This window comes from Rhinolophus sinicus, linkage group LG04 (genome assembly GCF_036562045.2).
Source record: "Rhinolophus sinicus isolate RSC01 linkage group LG04, ASM3656204v1, whole genome shotgun sequence".
In the NCBI taxonomy this organism is placed as follows: domain Eukaryota; kingdom Metazoa; phylum Chordata; class Mammalia; order Chiroptera; family Rhinolophidae; genus Rhinolophus; species Rhinolophus sinicus.
In genome coordinates, this window is record NC_133754.1 from 832,494 (window position 1) to 853,549 (window position 21,056).

The 21,056-nt window shown below is 54.6% G+C and overlaps 1 protein-coding gene across 11 annotated transcripts in view; it reads left to right on the forward strand.

The window, feature by feature from the left end:
* KBTBD11 (kelch repeat and BTB domain containing 11) overlaps positions 1-21,056 on the forward strand; it is a 31,624-nt gene that overhangs the window by 1,981 nt on the left and 8,587 nt on the right. The window contains exon 1 of one of the 11 annotated variants that reach the window (XM_074329286.1): positions 1,674-1,695. The exons of 4 other annotated variants lie outside the window; for them this stretch is intronic. The gene's annotated coding sequence lies outside the window, so the exon portion shown is untranslated. 6 more of the 11 variants (XM_074329287.1, XM_074329277.1, XM_074329281.1 and 3 more) reach the window with 6 other exon arrangements.

The window sequence follows — 21,056 nt, forward strand, 5'->3', positions numbered from 1 at the left end:
TTGGACACCCCTAGCCTGGGGGGACTCAGCGTCACAGCCAGCTGAGAGAGAGAGACACCTGCTGGTAGGGGACATGTTAACAGACTGTATTTTAAGCAAGTTCGATAGACGCACGTCCAGATTTGCATGGATGGTAGATTAGGGCCTGGTCTCCCACGTCACAGACTCATAGTAGACGTCACCACTGGATTCGTTCAGGGACAGGAGCCTTTGTGCACGTTCCCTGGGCTCATAGGGTCCATGGTTGAGCCTCAGTGTTCTCATCTGTAAGATGGAGCGAGTAGGAACCTCCTGCAGGGAGAAGGGAAATCGAAAGGGGACAGTGAGGGCAGAGGGCAGGGGCCTCGATGTGGCGCTGAGCATGGCATCCTGTCCAGTAGGTGGCAGATGCTGCTGTGATGCTCCTTCCAGCAGGACCTGTCAGCCCTGCAGGACCTGCCTCCGGGGTTACTCTGGCCATTTCATACTTTCACTCTCAGTGTTTTCACTCCTTCCACTGCCGGGCGGTGGGCCGGGCCTGTGCTGTGCTGGAGAGTCAGAGGGAAGCAGGCGGCTCCCACACGCTGTCAGCGCTTCCACCTCCACAGCGGCTTGTGGGGGCTGAATAACACCCCCCAAGGTGTTGTCATCCTGGTTCTCAGACGCTGTGAATATGTGACCTTACCTGGCAAGTAGAACTTTGCAGATGTGGCTAAACTAAGGATCTGGAGACAGAAGATGATCCTGGATTATTTGGGTGGGCCCAGTGTCCTCACAGGGTTCCATAGAAGGGAGAAGTAACCGGGCGTGAGTCAGACAAGAACACGTGAGGACAGAAACAGGTCAGAGCGAGCGGGAGAGAGTGTGCGTGTGTGGAGGGTTTGAGGATGCTATGTGTCTGGCTTTGAAGACGGAAGGGTCTAGAAGCCAGGGAGCCCGGGGGCTTTTAGACGCTGGACGCGAGAGGAAGCGGTTCTCCCCAGACCCTGCAGGAGCCCTGCCAACACCTCGGTCATGTTGGGTTTCTAACCTACGAACTGTAAGACATAAATTCATGTTGTTTTAGCCACTAATTTTACAGCAGTTTGTCACAGCAGCCACAGGGAGCTCACAGAATCCTGTAGATTAAAAAACAACTATTTCCGCAGGAAACCTGCAGCAGTCAGCTGGGCGGCAGCCCTGGGCACATCTCAGGAATTGGGTCGATTTCTAACCTGCCATGTAACAGCATCACTGAGGGTAGATGCCGCCTGGGTGGAGGGGGTTCTGTGACAAGAAAGATGGCCTCAGCCATTGTCCTCTAGGGCCTTGTGCAGGAAACAGAGGAACAGCTGCCTGGCTAGTCATCGCAGCCTCCTCCAGGCAGCCTGCCTGCCAGGACAGCTCGCCAGGTGACACGCTGGGTTCCTCACACCCCACAGCCCCACTTCACTCAGTTTCTTCAGCCTGGTGCCTCCTGGTCAAAACCCACCTGGGCGCACAAACCAGCAGGCTTACCTGCTCCCGCACTTGGTCCGCAAGAGGCCAGCCTCCGCTCCCTCTGACGCGGGGCCGTGGGAAGGAGTCGGCTTTTCCAGATTTGGGAATCGCTCCCTAACTTACTGTTTTCTGTAGAGTCCACTTTGCAAGCCGAGGTGGGGCCTGACGTCAGAGGGAGCTGGGGATCCAGCCCCAGCTGGTTACGCCCACAGCCCACTCACCACAGGCAAGGACCAGGTGAGAACCAAAATGCAGGCCCTTGGCTCCAGGCCACAGGCCTGGCTGACATGCTGTCACGCTGCTGTTCCCTAAGGCGGACCGAGTGGTGTGGGGAGCACGGCCCGTCCCCCGAGTCCCAGGCTACCTCCTCGACCGAGTCCTACCTGCTGCAAACACACAAATGGCCTCAGAGACCTGAGGGCCAGGCAGGAGGAGCAGGTGGGCTCAGCAGGGGCGGGGGAAGTGCCAAATCGGGGAGGGGAAGTGATGGGACCAAGGGACAGTCCTGCTGACGGGAACAGTGACGTGGTAGCACAGCGACGGAGGCTCAGGGGAGCTTCTGTGGAGCTTTTCTCCAGACTTGTCAACAAATGATAACGTTTTTTCTTTTTAATTGTAAAAGCAAAATGATATTCTTTCCAGGGGCCATAAGGAAATGGCACAGCGAACACACCAGGCAGAGGTGACCGGTGATCGCCGGGGGTTCAGGCTTCAGCTCTGTGGCTTGAGGGGAGTGCTATGGACCGAATTTCTGTGTCCCCCAAATTCATGTGTTGGACTCTGATCCCCAGTGTTATGGTGTCTGGAGTTGGCCCTCGTGGGGTGATGCGGTTGTGAGGATGGGGCCTCAAGACAGGACGTGTGTCCTTATAAGAAGGGTCTGAAGCAAGCTGTCCCGCAGCATGCGAGCACATGGAGACAGCACCATGTGCCAGCCAGGAGGAGGGGCGCCTCTGTCACCAGAACCCCCTGTGCTGTCACTCTGATCTGAGCCTGCAGCCTCTGGAGAGAGGGGGGGTGGGAAGGCCATGTGGTTCTGTGATGGGCGCAGGCTGAGTGCATGCAGCTGCCCCTGCAGGTGAAACAGTCCCGCAGCAGGCGTGCGGGCTTGCCGACTGTGTGTGTGGAGCCAGTTTGCAAAGACTGAGCTGCAAGCCGGCAGGGGAGGGGCCAGCAGGGAGGCCGCTGGTTTGGGGACCATGCGCCCCCAGCAGTGGACATGTGACTGGAGGTGTCTGGCAGAGGCGGCCTTACCGCCAGGGCAGCTGGCCGGACTGGTGGCAGTGGCTGTGCAGGTAGCAGCGCCTGGGATGGTGACCACATTTGAGGGGATGGAGGCCTGCTGCCCGCCTCCTTGGTGCAGCCACATACAGCACACGTTTATCTGCTGGCTTGGAAGCACCCGTGGGGTCTGGCTGGAAGGGACAGACACACATGTTTGTATGATTATGGGTGGTTTCCAGGAGGAACGGGCCCACGTTCGGTGGCACTGTCAGCCTTGGGGTGGCAGGAAAAGGCGGCAAAGCCTCTGACGGAGCTAGGCCCTCACCTGGTTACCTGCACTTCCCTCCTACTGAGTCCCCTCACAGCCCGACCTCACACAGGCTTCAGAGTGGGACATGGCAAGGGACAGGGCCTCTCAGGACAGGTGGCTGGTGTCAGCGCAGAAGCCAGATGGAGCTGGAAAGGCTGGCGGCCAGCCCCACGCACCCTGCCCTCGACCTGCTCAGAGGACAGGACTCCGGGTGGTGGTGGGGCCAGGAGGAAGTGGCCGAGGGCACGTGCCCACGCCCGGAGCTGTGCCCTGGCTGCCACCGGGCACCCCCTCCTGCTTCCCAGGGGCTGTGAGCAGAGGCTCCAGCCCAAAGAGTGGAAAGCCGCTTCTATTATAGCAGCAACTGTGAGCTGAGTCAGGGGCAGAGCACTCGGCCAAGGCTGAAGGCAGCGTTTTCCAACAGTGGTTGCTGGCCCCCTACGCCCCCGAGAGCAGCAGGGAGGCACAGCTGGTGGGAGACGGGAGGCCTGGCTGGCAGGCTGGGAGGTTTCTGCACGCATTCACTGGACATAGCTTAGGGCCCAATACCTCAGCCCCCCGGGGGCTCCCTAATTTTTCACAAATGCATTGCCTGATTGCGCAATAAGACATTGTTTGGAAAGACTGTGGGTGGGGTATTGCAACCAGGCCACCGTGTGCTGGGGTCTCTGCAAGGGCGGCACAAACGTGGGTGTCTCAAAACCAGCTGAGTGCTTCTGTCTGTCCCTTGTCAGGCCGGCTGGGCTTCTGTCTGTCCCTCGTCACACCGGTGCCCTGGGCCTCAGCCATGTGCAGCTCTCTGCCAGCACTGACTTGAGACGGTGTGTGGGACATGCATAGCAATGTGACAGAATGATTTTATACTAAGGAAATGGCTTTGTGTTTTTCAAAAAAGTCTTACTTTCCTGGTAATTCACTTTTGTTGTATTTTGAAAAGGTATCAGTCCATAACAGAGTAAAAATAGAAAAACAAGCCACCAACCATCACGACAGGGTCTGGAAAGCACTCTTATGCAGAAAAGACACCTAACCTTTGTGCCCAACCTTTGCGTTAGCTTCTGGGCTGCTGCGTGACAAAGGGCCACACACGAGGCTTCAGACAGCAGGGACTTTCTCACATTCTGAAGTCAAGGTGCCCGAGGGCCACGCTCCCTCCCAAGGCCCTGGGAGGGTCTTCCTGCCTCTTCCCACTGCTGCCATTGGCCGGCATCCGCGGTGTCCCTGGCCTGTGGTGGCTCTCTGCCCTGTGTGTCCCCATCTCCACGTGGCCCCTTTGTGCGTGTCTGTGCCTGACTCTCCTTCTTATAAGGGCCCTGGCCACTCAGGAGGAGGGCCTTCCTTAATGCCCTCACTTTAACTTGACCATCTTTGTAAGAAGCGCCAGGTAAGAACCTTTGAATTGGGTTAAGCAGAGTGTACCGTGTGATGGAGGGTCCTCATTTATTTACACACCTGAGGATTCGCTATGGAGACCATATGTCGGGATGACGTGAAAGCTTCCATGGTTCTGCAGTTGCTAGTTCATCAGCAGTGACATACGTGGCTTAGTGGACACGTTTTGATTTGGGCTTTTGACTTATTTAACCTGGCCCATCCCCAGAGCCTGTGCTAATATTCTTTGTTGCGTGACCGTAGGGTGATTTAGAACCGATTTATTTGACAATAAGATGTGTCCTGGCCACAGGGGCCCCCCTCTGGCGTGGTGGGAAAGGCCTCCTGCTCCAGGGTCCCTCCCGGGGTCCTTCCTGCGTCCCTCGGGTGTCTTCTGCTGCTGGGTGCCGGGGGGCTGGACTGCAGCATCCCAGCCCTGCTGTTTTCTGTGCCCGAGTTATTTAGGGCAAGCTCACAGAGGTCCCGAGTGAGAGTTTTGCCAGATGACATCGAGAGCAGGACTCACCCCCTGTTGCAAGACGAGCGCCCACTGCCGCCACCAACCTCAGCATAACTCACTGCGCCCTTGAAACCCAAAAATTAACCTTTAACGCTCAGTACGACATTTTCGGAATGGGGTGGAAATCAGTGTGGTAGCATGAGGCTGTGAGGTGCCCTAGGACACCAGTTTTATCTTGACCATGTGCAGCCTGGTTTCTGTGCTCACAAGCGTCTTGATTTGCTCCCAGGCACGACCACTCTTTCACTGTGAAGACAGCCTTTCCTGGGGCATGTGAACAGGACTTGGGTTAGACAGGACCAGGATTCCTTCGCCACCTTGTGGGCCATGACAGTTACCATCAGCGTCTGACGTGTGTCTCCTCTGCGACGGGAGCAGGCCCCCACCACTTCCTGGAGTCACGTGTGTGTTAGAGTGAGTGTGTGTGTGTGAGTGTCTATATGTAGGCATTTTGCAGCACTATATGCACTCGTATAGATATACTATATAGCTTTACGGGAAATCATTTAATTGCAGGTACCTTGTTTCCTGGAAAATACCCGGTCTTGTATTAAGTTTTGCTTCAAAAGACGCAGTAGGGCTTATGTTCATGGATGTCATCCTGAAAATCATGCTAGGGCTTATTTTCTGGTTAGGTCTTATTTTTGGGGAAACACGGTAACTTGCTCTAATATCATGAACACATGATAGTAATTTAAAAACTACTCAACTTTTAGTTCTTTTCCGAAAGCAGGTTTGTTAGGATCAACACTAGTAAACTTACCGGCTATTCAGTGATGGTGGATTTGCTCACTGACGAGAACACATTGCCTGCGGGAGCTCGTGGGCCCCTGAATGAAAGTGCTGCCACCGTGGGACGAGCATTCAGTCTGGGAGGCTCCAGCCGTTCACTGACCCCACAATGACTGAGCTGGGCCCATGACATCGTGGCGCTGGCCCCGGGCTCAGGGTTAGGAGGTGCATCTCTGTTGTCGTCTTCACTCAGGGCCCCGGAGCGGGATCTTCGCTCAGGGCCCGGGAGCAGGATCTAGAACCCGGCACTGCACGCAGTACTTGCAGTGACCCCGCTGGCACATGGTGCGCACGTGCGCAATACTTTGGAGCGTAGGAGCTCCCCATTTTCTGAGCATGGGGCGGCGGGCACTGGCTTGTAAGGCACTCGGGAACCCTGGGACGTGAGGACAGAACCGCAGGATATTTCAGCAGCAACCGTAGAAGAAGAAACATGCATCCAGTTCACCCGTGCTTGTGGGAGGAGCTGCGTGGGGCGAGGCCAGTGGAACTGGGGGGGGGGGGGGGGGCGTCTGTGGAGAAGACCGCTTTGCTTTTACACACAGCGACAGGATTTTTAAATGAAATGGTGAATATTCTTCCAATGCCAACACAGAAATTCCAATTAATTTTTCATGCCAAGAAACTCAGACTACTTTGAAGCTATTGGATCAGTTCTTGACAGCTACTGGAGTTTCGGCGCCTGTTTTTGGAAGGCAGGCGGAGCGTGTGAACTCAGACCGGCTCTTAAACACTTCGGGGGGAAATGGTCTGGTATCTGGTATTAGCACAGGAGGAAAACAATAGCTAGTGTCCTAAAGGGCCCAGGACAAGGGAGTGACTGACCAGCCACCTCACTGTTCCGCGTCTGACGCAGACCTGGGAGCACCGAGGGAGACCGCACAGCAGGGGGATGGCGACAGACTCTCAGGTGACAAGCTGACTCATCCGCCCTAGGGCTGAGGTCCATTGCCCTAAGTGCAGGGCACGCACCCTCTCGGCTACTCGCCATGGGGAGGGACCCCCAAGTCCCCGTTTTACAGAAGTGGACGGTGGGGTACAGATAGCTCATGTCTTGCCCAGAACTCACAAGACTTGGCACTTGGTGACACTGGTGTTTGAAACCCTATCTGTCCACGTCCAAAGCTGGCTGGCTCCATGGCTCCCGCAGCTTCCAAACGGGATCAGAGTCCCTGGGCCCCAGACCTGGTCACTGGACGCCAGCATTCTGGGTGGACACAACTCCCAGAACCATCCCATGAGCTTCGTTATGTTTTCCAGGCACAATTTTGCTCGGTGACACCTTTGTACACGTCTTCGAGGCTACCTCGCATGATGAGCCACTTCCCAAGCAGGGAAAATTGAAATAGTGAGATATCACTCTTGGGGTCCTCCCGAATTAGATGTTCTTTAATGCTTAGGAGAGGACCTCGTCCTCAGCATTTTCACCCAGGCTCAGTTTCAGGGCCCCAGAGGTGTCTGTGGCTCCTGCGAACTCCTCCTCAGATGACGGGGTGGTCCTCTGCAGTCCCCACTGACGTACTGGGGCCACAGTGCCCTTTAAAAATGACCTCTGCATCGGAGAGCCCCGGGTTTCCATACTGCTCCTACCAGGTGGCGTAGGGGTTAAGTTCAGGCGTTCAGGTTTTCACTGTCAGAAAATCTTTATTGAGAGCCTAGTCCACGCCAAGCATTGTAAGACCCAGTGGGAAGCAAAGTTAACTGCGATGTGTTCCCAGACCTGCGGAAGCGTGCGGCATGGTAGGGACCGACAGGCCAGGGCTTGAGTGGCAACCGCACCTAGGATGGGGGAGGTTCACCCACAGAGGTGGGTGGGGAAGCCAGATGAAGGCTGAAGCTGTGGGTCGGCTCAGCCTTGCTCTTGAAAAGGATGGGGGATAGGGGTGGGAGCGGCTGGAGGCATCGCTGGGCAAATGAATTTAAACTCCACTCCAGACACCCCAAAGTCGGTGCTGTAGGGTGCGCACTGGTAACGTAAACAGATGCACTGAAAAGGTCCCAGGAGGTTTAGAAATATTTTTTGGAGTAAAATGAACAAAACAAAAATGGGGCATGATGGAAAGTCTTTCAGCCCCCAAAAGGCCTGTTCCGGCTGCTGGGCTTAACTGGTAATGTCAGTGGGTGCATGTACATTGCAGCAGTCCGATCAGCTTCTGCTTCTTTAATCCCAGCTTGACGTGATGTCGTCTGCTCAGCAACTGATTGAAATGTCCTTAAGGGTGCTCCCAGGGAATGAGCTCTGGCACATGACTTACGTAACCACCAAAGACACTCAAGAGCAAAATTTTAAGAAAAGAAAAACGTCAAGAATAGGCCCCCTGTGCCTATGTAAACCTATAATCATTATTTTGTACAAAAACCTTTCAAAACCCCCTCTACAGTCAGGGGTCCTGTCTTAATTAGAACCAAAATGGCAGGAAGCAGCTCCGAGATGTGCCCTTAGCCACCTGTAGGTCTTCGGAGAGCCTGCTCCTAGTCACCCGAGGTTCGAGCTTTGAGGTTCCTGGTCGCCTGGCTCTGTGCGCGCAGGAGGGAGCTGGAGGCGAGGAGGCCACATTTCTAGAAGGAGAACAAGCTCCAACGTTTCATCCATTTCAGTGTTCTGAGCGTTTTCCTTTCTTATTCTGGAATCTATACGTACTGTTGTCGGCAATAGGTTTTAACCACTGACTATGTCAACAATGCACCCTCCCTAATTTTACCAAAATATATGAACACTCAGTTCCATATGTCACGGTTTCGTAGGGGATGGAGGTGGGTGCAGGACACAGGAACATCGCCTTGGGCAGGGAACCTTCCGTTTCCCGGCGGGGGTGGGGGGTGGGAGTTCGCACGCACTGCTCACGAGGGGACCAGGGTCTGGCTGGCACTGCGCGCCCCTCCTGGGGGGCCTTCGTGAGCACAGGTAACTCACCCCATTTCTACCGAGACTTGGGTGCTTTGGGGAAGGTTCAGCGAGCGCAGGGCGCGGGCGGGCCGGACCCCACCCTCCCCGCGGACCCGGACCGCGGCCGCGCCGGCGCGCTCCAGCCCGGAGCCGCCCCCTGCGCTCCGCCCCCGCAGCGCAGCCTCACGCTCCTCGGAACGGCCGGGTCTCCACCGACGCGGGTGAGTGCGGGGTCCGCTGCCAACCCCCGGCGGGCGGGGGAGTGCGCTTCCTGGGGACCCGGGCGCAGGGGGCGCTCCCCGCCGGCCTTGCCCCCCACACACAGCCCCCCGAGAACCCCGGGCGCGCTCCCGGGCGCGGGAAGATGCTCGGGACCCGCGGGAGCTCGCACAGGTGCGCGGACGGCGCCGCCCCGCCCCGGGCGCTCGCACAGGTGCCGGGAGAAGGCCCACGCACGCGCGCCAGAGATCACTGCGAGGGTCCGCATCCCGGGCTCGGGTGGGCGCCGGGGTGGAGGGCGACGCGCAGAGCGGCGAGGTAGGGGTGGGCCCCGAGGGGGAAGGCCGCGGCGTGACGCCCCCGGAGGCGGAGGACAAGGGAAGCGCGTTCGGGAGGTGGTGCCCGGAGGGGGAGGGGGGCTCTGATCTGGGCCTGGCGGCGGGGGGTGGGTGGACCTTCTTCCGGGCCGCACGCGTGGAGGTGGGGGCCGACCCACAGGCAGTCCCCAGCGGCTCCTGCAGGAAGCGGGGGACGACCGCCGCGCAGGACACAGTCCTGGGCCGCCCGAAAGTCCGCGGCCACCAGCCGGTCCCGCCTCCAATCGGGCGTCCGCGCGCCCAGTCCGAGCCCGGCCGGGGAGGAGCCGCCCCGCGGCCCGGCGGAGCGGCCTTGGGGAGGCGGCCCCGGCGCTGTGGCCACGTTTTAGATTGGCGGGGCCGGACTGTTCCCTCCTAACGAGGGGCTGGCCCCGGCCGGTGTTCTGTCCCGCTCGGTTTCCGAGCTGCCGGGGACCATCTCGAGGCCACAGGAAGCGGGGTGGGGGGAGGTTCGTCACGGACCTGGGACCCGGGGGACCAGAGGAACGTGTTGGAGTTTGTGCGGAGGCCGGGCTCAGCGCGATTGGCACCTCGGTGCTCCTCCGCCCCCGGCCGCCGGGCTCCCTCTCCCCCGCCCCGCCTGTTGCCGCCCGGGATTGCTCGGGGGTCCTGGTAGGGGGGTCTGGGCTCCTGCAAGTCCAGCGCTGTTTTCACGGAGCCTTCGCCCTGCTGACGGGTCAGTAGCCCATCGCTGTGCTGTGGAGCGCGCGCGCACGTGCCTGCCATCACGGCGGGACGGGATGGGGGTGGGGGCCAGGAAAAGGAGCTGCGTTGAAACAGCCTGCGTGTGACTAGCTCAGACTTCGAGATTCTGGGGTGCAGTTTAAATTCACTTCTCCAGCGACGCCCCCACCCCGCACCCCCATGCAGGGACCCCATTCTCCTGTGTCTGTGCGGGGCTTCCGCAGGGGTCCCTCACCCAGGGTGAGGGCTCCCAGAACATTAAATGAGAAAGGGTTTTTAAAAATTCCTTAGGTTGCTACAGAGCCGTCTTCTCTGTGTCCACCCCCAACCCCGCACAACTATTCTAAGGGAAAAGAAAAAGAAAACACCGCTGTAATAAGAGGCTCTCTTTCTGCTCCACCCACTACAGGCACGTGAAGGTCAGATTTTAATTTCCTGCCAGTCCCCTCTAGCGTCGTGTCAGGCGATGAAGAGTTCACTCTGTTCCTGCCTGTGTAGGCGCCGCCTCTGTGTCTCATTAAACAGCAGTCACTCAGCCTCTAATTAGACGCCCCTGATGGACGTGCCCTTGACCTTTCCTCCCAGCTGGTGGTGTCCAGGTATTGGGGTGCCCCTCTCCGGGGTGCGCTTCCAACAGAAGCAACTTCTGTTGATTGCCATCCGATTTGCTCCAGGAATAGTAGCCCAGGATCTGCAAATTCACGGTAATTGGCTTTCCAACTCCCTCTTCTGGTCATAACTAAGCAAAAACTTCAATGAGATAAAAAGTGTTTTGAGCTTTTAATGTTAATTGCAAGGCAATTATTAGAATGCACAGAATGGAAAATAGTTAAAAGGTTTCGCTTGCAGTATGTAAGGCAGTCCTGGGCCCGGGAGGAGGCAAAGGAGAGTTACATGTGCATTTTAGATGAGGAGGAAAGGCGTTGCAGGGGTCATGGCTGCATGAGATGAGCTCATGCTGCCTTGCTGTTCACGTGGGCACGGCCCCACCTTGACCCGCAGAGCATTTGCCTGTTACTGGGAGAATGGAAGAATCAGGAAATTGCTTCATCTTTCCACACAGCCCCCGCAGCTTCTGATCTGCTTTCCACCCATTCCAGTAAGAGCAGCAGCATTGGCAATGGGGAAGCAAGGGGTCTCTTTTCAGCCTAAAGTACACTTTGGGCGTCTTTGTCCCTGTACCAAATCAGAGGCTCTCCACGCTGTGAACGCCCCCACCTGGCATCATATTTAGTTGTTTTCTAAATGCCAGCAGCATAAATTGCTCAGTAATAATAGCTTTGCAGGAAGCTAGAATGACTTAGGCAGCTGCAGTGCCACTGAGCCTGCAGTATCTCAGGCTTTGGCCTGAGGGGCGGTCGCTTTCAGCTCAGGAACCAGCCCTGTCATTTAAAAGCACTTCTTCCCCTGGTGACTCACGGGGAGGTCTGTCCTTCTCTGGGGTTTAAGGGATTACTGTCTCCATCGTGGCCTTGATTTAGGTTTTTCTCTTGAAATTATTGTAATTATGCTAAAATCATAGGCTTGGTACCCGCACATGTTTACAAGATCATTGAGAATGAGCACTGACTTTTGGAATAAAATAAAAACTTCCAGGAGCTTACATTTTGCCAACAACCCAGCTCCTGCTAGAAAGGATATTAAAATAAAATGAACAATGCCTTGGAAAGTGAAGCCACTGCATGTCTTGGGCAGTGTTTGATGGATTAAAAATTAATTTCCTTCTTTCACAAATATTTATCGAATGACTACCACGGGTCAGGCAAAGTTCCAGGTGCCGGGGGTGCAATGGCTAGTAAAACAGACCCACTCCCCAACCCCTTCAGCTCAAATTCTAAGAAGGGGAAAGGCATTAAAATAGAATTACGTTCATGCCTGTGTGCTAACAGACTGAGACACGTGCTCTGAAAGAATGGAAACACCGTGAGAGCGTTTGACAGATGAAATAGAGAGGAAGGATGAGAGGAGAGGCAGAGCAGGCCGGTGCGGGGAGGTCAGCAGATCAGGTGCAAGGACCTGTGGTGAGGAGCAGAGCGCACGGCAGACCTGAAGGAGCACTCGTAATCTGCGACTTCACAATTTGTGTTCCTGCTTAATTGTGGTGTTTGCTTTATGTAGATCGATGGACCTTTACACTTGAGGGCTTGATGATGTAGGATGTGCGTTAATTTTACAGAACTGAGAGCTACAGAATCATAAAGGGAAATAAATCACTAGATAAGATGATGTAGGTAAAATGTTTTCTAAGCGGTAACTACTGTGAGAGGCTATTGTTACTATGTTTTGAAAGTCTCAGAGCCGTGGGGGGCCTTTGGCTGTGCGGCAACACGGATCTGTCTGTGGCCTTGCACCACCATTGTTGCTCACTGTCACGACTGCAGAAGTCTCCCATGTGGGGTTTGCACGTCACTTGTCGCCTCCATCAGTTGGTCATACAGGAGTAGAGTAGCATTTACCAAGCTTCTTCCGCTGGATGCCGAGAGCACCTGTTGCCGTGGGGTGCGGACCTGGCCTCAGCGTGGGTACCAGGCTTCTTGCTCCAGGACGCGTGACGCTGCCACAGTCTACCCCGCACACCTAGTGGCTGCCATAGGCCGAGTGTCTGCCTCCCCCAAATTCATGTTGAAACCCAACTCCCAACGTGATAGATTAGGAGGTGGGGCCCTTGGGAGGTGAGCAGGTCATGAGGGTGGGACCCTCATGACGGCATTAGTGTTCTTATGAGAGACCCCACAGAGAGCCCTGGCCCCTCCACTGTGTGAGGACACAGAGAGAAGGTGGCTATCTGTGACCCAGGAGGAAAAACCTCACCAGACACTGACCGGCTGACACCTTGATCCAGGACCTCCAGCCTCCAGAAGCGTAAGAAGTACATGGTGGTTGTTTGTAAGCCACCCAGCCTATGGCGTTTTTGTTATAGCACCTGAACGAGCAAAGACAGTGGCTTAAAACAAGAACATTTGCTTTGCCTACAGTTCTGCTATCTGAGCGGCTTGGGGGGACAGCTCACCTCTGTGCCTCTGAGCACCATGTGGGGTAGTGTGAGAGCCGAGAGCTGGTGTCACCTGCAGGCTCCTCTCAGGTCCAGGCTGGGCGGGGCCCCTGGAGCATCTCTGTCTCTCTGGGTCCCCCTCGTGCAGCTTCGGTGCAGCCAGACTTCTTCCCTGTTGAGTCCTGGTTGCTAACGGCGGTGCCCCGAGGAAATGCATCCCGGTGAAAACCGCACCCTTTGCTAACCAGTCCTAGCCGTCCCATTGCAGAAGTGGCACTGCAGCCACAGGCCTGCTGGGCTTCAGGGGGTGGGGACATGGGCCCCACTCCCAGGGTGGCCGTCATGCTGAACGGGCCATCCAGGGGCCATTTCTGGGTACAGGCGGCCCCAGTTAGCCTCTGCCTGCTGAGTTCACATCCTGCCATGTACACAGGGTCCCCGGATCCCATCCTGTGTGTCCTTCTTGGGCTCCGAGTCCAGGTATGAATGACCCATGGGCACTGGTGCTCGAGTACATCTTGGGTACTTTCTTCTGGGCGTTCACCAAAGGGATAAGCTACCCACCCAGATGCCCACACAGTGACGAGTGGCACAGGGGGACTGCCACAGACCCGTGTGATAGAGCCAGCAGGATGCTGTATTACACACAGAGATGGGGAGATGCGTGTTACACAGTTGCCTCACGCAGGGGTGGAGCTGGTGAGTCTGAAGACACGAGGGCTGGGGACCCAGTGAAGAGCCGGTACTGCAGCCGGAGTCTGAAGACAGAGTCTCTCTTCCTTGAGGGGGTAGGGGGGGGGTCTGTGGTGTCTTCAACTGATTGGACGTGGCCCACCATAATATGGAGAATAATCGGGTTTGCTCCAAGCCCAGGCATTTAAATGTTAACCTCATCCAAAAAGTACCCTCACGACAACACAGATTGATGTTTGAGCAGGCATCTGGGTGCCGCGGCCCAGCCATGTTGATGTATGAAATGAAGCATGGTGCCCCCATTCAGAAAGGGGCGGTGGGAGGTACAGAGCGGCCCTGGCCCAGGGCAGCCCCGAAATGCAGTCCGGCCCAAGTGGGCAGTTCCTTGAAAGCCCTCTGTTCTAGTCCCTGGGCGTGACTCTTGCTTAGGGACTGCAGCCCACACCTGCCTGGTAAGGACGTGCTGGGGACAACTCATCAGAACAGAAGATCAAGCTGTGTTGTGATTCTGGGCAGAGACAAGGGAGGCCTGGCAGACACGTGTCACTGCCTGGCTTTATTGCCTCAGCTGCCTTGTGCACTCAGCAAGTTTCCACGTCTTCACGGAATTGCAGACACTGGACACTGCGGGGACGTGCTGTCCACTGCCACACAGGCGTCACAGCCTGCCCGAGCTGTGGCTTGGGTGACTTACTGTGGTGTTTGCCAAGGTGGGAGCCATGTTTCCCCAAATCATCATCTTTGTGAGAGGAAGTGTCTTCTGTCATCCTGATGTCACCGCAGCCATTCACTTCACACCCACGTTTGAGGGGCAAATGCCCAGAAGTCAGTCTGCTGGCAGCTGCATGTGCCGACCGTGTGGAGTTGGAGGCTCAGAGACCACAGACGGCAAACAGCAGCTCAGTCTCCTTGGACTCAATCTTGAGACAAAGGTCTAGACACTTGGTTTTTGCACCCACGCCCACACGGCTGCCGGTGCCAGGTCCTTCCTCACGTGCCACGCCTGACTCGCATCTCACATATTCTGTTGCTGTCCTTGGTTTGAGGACAGGCCACCGTGAGCCGAGTTTGGCTAAGTTCTGTGAGCCTCCCGCCCGGCACTTCTGCGGGCATCCTACATCTGAGCTGCGACGCAGGCACAGCGCAGGAGGAAGAACGGGGTGTGTTCATTACGTCTCAACCAAACCAAAACCACAGGAATTGGAGAGAAGGGTTTCCCCCTTATTTTTAATGTATACCAATAACGAAAAATAAGCAGATGAGATTAATAGAAAAGGCACAGGTTCTAACCCAACTGTCAGTGACTCGTGTGTGATTGCGGACGTGTCTCTCTTAAAATCAAGAGTTTAGAACTTTAAAAGTTATAAAATGTGGGTTTTTATTTAAATTTCCTGCATTTCCATGTGACTGGAACTTTAAACAGTGGATATATTAGTCAGTTACTCCAGCAGTGAGAATACAGTAACTGAAGAGTTACTTTGGTACCTAGAGATTCATTATTTATGTTTAAGATTGTATGGCTTCCAATAGTTAGAGAAGTAGGCCGGATTGACTAATGATAAATACTGGTAGCTATGTAAACATGTGCAATACCACTTTAAGCTGTGAATTGTGAATATTTCAAACACCATAAACAATGTAATAATGAGATAGTCATGCATCCAAATAAGCTTTAATACACGTTACCATTTGCCATTTATGCTTTAAATGGTGCTGACCCCGGAGCGCCCATGCCCCTTGCCTTCCTCCAGCAGTAACCACTGCACAGAATTCACACCTCCCCTTTTCACATAGCCATATACAATATGTAGCAATTTTTCATGTTTAAAATATGTGGAAACGGTATTATGATATCTTTCTGCAAACTGCAAACCTTCAAAAATTCAAAATTGTGTTTTGAAATGTATTCACATTGTTTCACATGGATCTAATTGGTTCATATTACCGTGCATGGCCATTTTGGCAGCGATAGCAAGATGGGCCTAAAAGCAGCTTAGTCCGTTCTTTTTGTACCCAAGGACACGAGGCAGTCCTTCCAGAACACAAGGCTGATGACCCCGTGCCCTGCCACTCCTTTACAAGGCGTCAGTGGAGTCCCTGTGGGACTGTGGGGCGGCCCCACCCAGGGACTCCACCCTGAGCCCCACACGCCCTTCCAGTTTCTGGAACTCGTAGAGCTTGTTCCCACTCCAGGACCTTTGTCCGCTCTGCTCCCCCACCGCCCTCATCTGGCTAACCCTCCTCTCTGGTGTCGGCACACACATTCCTGTCTCACAGGTCGTATGACCCCAGGGCCTCATTTGTTTCCTACAGCACTTAGCAGGTGTGATTTCTGTGTCTGCTTCCTCGCCACTTCCCAGCACACTTCCTGGTATGTGTAGCTGGTCAGTACCTACCACTCAGTACATGAGCGAGTGCATAGCTTTCATTATCAACATTGACACATCAATGGGACTCTCACAGATGGGACAGTTGTGAACAGTGGTGGCGTGTATTTCGCCCAGGTTCTCTCATTTCTGACACCAGCTTCCCATCATTGGACGACATTCAGCTTTGATTCCTGTGGATGCACAAAACATGTATTTTTAAAAGGTGAAGTTTACCCACACATTGCTCAGAATTGGATGTTAGAGCTAGAAGTTTCAGGACACTAGTGCACTCACGTACCTCTTTGCAGAGACTCAGTGATTCTGGGGCGCTCGTAGTGTTCACACTATGTTTGCCTACAGCTATAATTCCTGAATTTTGAGCCACAAGAAAAGGCAAATGCTTTTGTTTTGGAATAGTTCAGACTATCCTGTGTTTGCACCCAAAGGCACCCCAGAAAGCCAGAGCGTAATTTGCACGCATGTAACCTGGAGAATCTCTTTGGAGTGAAGGCACAGATTTGTTCCCATTTATTTCCGTCCTTTGAAGGCTCTGATTGCAGCACGCAGGCTGTGTGGTGACTGGCAGTGAGGCAGGTGCTAATCTTTCTGACTGATCTTGCCTTAGACGGGTCTGAATGCATAGGCTTCCTCAAGTGCAGCTGGGGTGGCTCTCAGGGTCCCCTCTACTTCCAAATATAGCCACTTGAGGCATGTGTTCCATCACCGGGAGAATCCTCCCGTGAATCACAGAGCTGTAACGCTGCATCTCAGAACTCTTGAATTGAAAAAATCCACCATCTGTGAGGGAAGCGTGACCATAAATGTGTTTAACAGGTTTCATGGCCTCGTCGTGCAGCGGGAGTCATGTAAGTCTAGTCGTAATCAGTAAGGACTGTTTCAAGTCCTCCACGTAGCTGGCGCCTGGCCATGGCAGAGGGAGCAGGCAGACAGCGTCACAGGGGCCACCGCCTGGCACAGCACCGTGAGGCCCACCGCAGAGCCCACAGCAGGTCCGCACGGCCTGGGACCTCGGGCTGTAGTCCAGGTTCCACCAAACATGCCGAATTCCCAACCCACGGGAGTGGCCCTGTGTGGCACGGCCAGCCAGTTAGGGAACCACAGAGGAGCCTCATGGGGTCTGGGGCCACCTGGTGAGCCCTGCAGGGCTGGGAAGAGACAGGAAACCGCACTTTGGTTTTGGTCGGTTGGCAGTTTTGTTTGTTTTGAGATGGGAACTTAGCATTTCTGGGCATCAAGCAGTTTCTTGTCTGTTGAATCACGAGCATGATAATTCCTCTGCTTGTCCTCAGGGTGAAGCATGAGGGTGAAATGGGACGTGTCCTTGGAGGCGCCAGGGCGCATGTGGGCATCTGTGCAGGGGTGCCCATGCCATCCTGTTGGGGCACTCCTGTGCTCTGGGGGCGCCATGTTCTCACTGCACAAATGAGGGCGCCTTACAGACACCTCCAGGGCCACCCAGGGAGGCGGGATTTGTTTTCAGTGAGAATCAGGGGATCCCCACGGACCACAGCCACGCTCACAAGCACTTACGCTGGATGTGGAATGGGTGAGCCCGTGGCTCAGGGCCCGTCAGGCTGGCCGTGCTGTCTCCTCCCAGGCCACTGGTCTGCTTTGTGTGGCTGTCTTCTCTTGTTCTGCAGTCCAGCTGCCCCTTGATTCCCGCTCAGTCACCTGTGGCCAAGCCCTTTGTCTGCTTCAGCCTGAGGCTGATGGGTCACTGCAGCAAGGGGACCCGGCCTGAGGCCACGCTCTCCTGGACCAAGCTCTGGGAGCATCGGGTGTTTGCTGGGCTGGGCCCCGAGCCTCCCTATAGTTTGAAACCCATGACGTTCTATGATTATACATTTATCTGAGAAAATACAGATGCCCGGCAGTTACACTAACGGTAATACAACCTGTCGCCACTCCGACATGCAGAGGGAACCCAGCCCTTTTAAAGAACTTGTTTTGCGAGTGACACATTTCCTGATAACACCTAATGCGTGTCATCCTTTATATCGCTTAAGGACTTGCTTTTATGTGGTGTTTTAATCTGGGTATTTTCAGGACTTTTCTAGTTTCCCAGGCGAACATTCATTCATTCTCTCACTCATTCACTCACTCACTCATCAATCAAGTCTCTCCTGATGGCCTTGCAGACCCATCCCTGTGCCAAGGGAACAGGCCTTGCTGTGAATTTCACATTCTCATGGAAAGGAGGACACCTGCATACAAGGAGTGACCCTGCCTGTGCTAAGAGAAGACGGGCTGTGCACACAGCCGGGGCGTGAGGGGGGCTCCTGGCGACGAAGTGTGGAGCTGGGCGTGAAGGGTGACAGGGTTCCGGCGGAGGACAGAGCTGGCTGTGGGGAGGAGAACTGCAGTGGCCGCGGCTCTGGACATAAAGGCACACACGGTTACACAGCGTTTGCTAGGGGAGTGACAGCACTTCTGTCCCCTGCGGTCACACAGGCGTTTCGGGCAGCATGGACAGGTGAGGCTGGAGGGGACCTGGGGACAGATGGCTCAGTGCTTTCTTTAGCAGTTCGGGAATTTGGACTTGAAGAAAAGCTGTTACATAGAATCTCTTCTTAGGGAAATGCTCAGTAATTTTACTTCTTCCAATTAAGTCCTGCCAGAAGATGTACCCCGGTTACCCCTAAATTCCTCTCCAGAGGTGTCAAGCGGGTGCTGGCAGAGCCTGGAGGACCTGGGAGGAGCCTCCGTGCCCAGCACGCCCACCCCGCACCTGCTTCCTTCGCAGGACCTGGGAGCATCCAGAGGCACTAGGATTCGCTGACAGGATGCTCTGGGGACACTGTGTGGGCCTCAGTCACCCAAGGCCTGGATGCAGCGGACGTCAAGTCCTTGGGTCAGAGCTGGTGAGGGCAGGAACTTGCAGAGGCTGCAGCTGCATTTCTGGCTCTGCCACTTACTATTATATGTTAAAAAGGATCCATCGTGGTCTGCTGGGACAGACTAATTAGTGTCACTTGATCTATAGAAGGACATCCGCTAGTCACTTAATTATTCAACAAACTGTGCTACTTACCAGAGTCCTGCCCACCCTGCACTGCCCAGAACATATGGGAGCCTCTCGTGCACAGCATCTACTTGCTTGACACGTGTGGATACCCTGCGGCCAGCCCTGCGTGCACACCACTTTCACACCTTCTGAGACTCTGCTCAGCCTCTCACGCGTGGTGCTCAGACCGCAGTTAACGGGATGTAGGTTGACATGAAACAACAAGCAGAAGGATGCTTCGTGTGCGCTCGGGCCTGTGGGGCCTGGCTCACACCGTCTTGCCGGTCCTCCGAGAGCTACACTGCGGACGTGGGGAGAGCTGAGGGAGCACCTATCGGCTGTGAGGGAGCCACCAGCTTCCTGGGCATCATTGCTTCGGCGCACGCGTGTGACGACAGCTGGCAGCCTGGCCGGCCCCTCCCCCACCTGCCCTCGGCCACCCCCACCCACGGGCCGGAAACTGCCCACTCATTTAAAATGGGCCCGAAGGATAAACAGTCTTCAAAAACATTTGTGTGAACAGCTGAAGCAAAGTAATACATTGTAGGATCAAATAGGAATCCTAAGGCTCCGCCTACAAGTTTGTAAGCCTATTTTTCTTGTATTTGAGGTTTTGTTGACCTCACAATTCATAGGGTACTTACTGAGTGTAGGGCGTCTTCCTCGCGCTGTAGGAAGCACTGAGTGAGCATTGCACAGGTGCTGTTTGTTCTCAGGGACCCCAACATCTAATGGGGTGCGGTCCGGAGACAGGTATGAAAAAATCACGAGGCATGACGTGGAAGACACCGAAAAGGAATTCCTTGGAAGCAGTACACACTGCAGAGTTTTACATAAACTTTCTAAGTCTATTAACAATTTTTAAAAAATTAAGCTGACTATAATTATTTGAAAGCAAGTTTCTTTTTAGCAATGTGTATTATTACAATGAAGCAAATTTGATTTTAAATAAGCTAATACCCACATTAAATACATAAACTAAGGTCCACATTAGGAATCACACAATCTAATTTTTAAATGTCATATTAATAGTAAAATAATTGATGGAAAAACTCAAAAATTTCTGCTTAGGTATTTTTCTAAGGTCAAGAAGAAATTTATATTCTTCTGGGGGGAACGCTACATACCGTTTTCCCGAAAATAAGACCTAGCCGGATCATCAGCTCTAATGCATCTTTTGGAGCAAAAATTAATATAAGACCCGGTCTTATAGTAAAGTAAGACCTGTGCAAGGTTTTCTCAAGGCCGCTGCAGGGTCAGTTTTATCACGGTCACCAGGGTGGCCCTCTGCACAGAACCCTCACGGGGCCTCCCAGTGGAACCCAGATTCTAGAACCAACCACACAATGGCTGAGAAGTTCCTTCAGAGATCCCTGACTTTAATCCAAAGAAATGTGACACTGACTGTCTCAGAGGCTGTTAACACGCAAAATAGGCTGACTTCTCCCCATGGGTTTTAAGGCAAAATCACAATAATGGGTCATCCTGGGGGGGGGGTTGGTTCACACCATTTGAAAAGATGGGGGCCCTTCTGCTGAGTGGCCCCATTTGTCCTGTGGAATCTGACGTCTGTTCTGCAGGGTGGGGGAGGGTCTCAGCAGCCGGACACTTGTGATGCTGTGGGACCATCTCTCAGAAAGCTGCCCTGTAGCTTCATAGGGGAGGGGCTGCCGGGGCAGCCTGTGCTAGTGGCATTCAGCATCACTGCCGCCTGGCATCACCGTGGCGGACGGTCTCCTAACACACCTGACAGCATTCGTGTGTGGGGCATCATCTTGGCTGACTGACTGGATGGTGAGCAGGACTCCTGCCGGGGAGGTGTTGGTGAGTGGATGGTGAGAGGCTGCATGGCCGTGACACGGCTGGGATCCTGGCTCTGTCAGTGTGCCCTGTGGTGGGGACGTGGCTGGGTGGACCACTGACTGCGTTAGGCCTGTTTGTCTCATCCTGGAGCTGGGGCCCCCACTTCATTGTAATGGCAACAACATACGTAGTGGCCGGGTTCTTTCAGGCTTTAGAGCAACAGTCCCAAACTCCCGCTTTTGTGTCCTAGCCCCTGCCTTGCCTTCCCGCCTGTGGTGACGGAAGCTCATCTTAGGGCTGAGGCTCCTGCACATTCTAGTGAGAGTCACGCC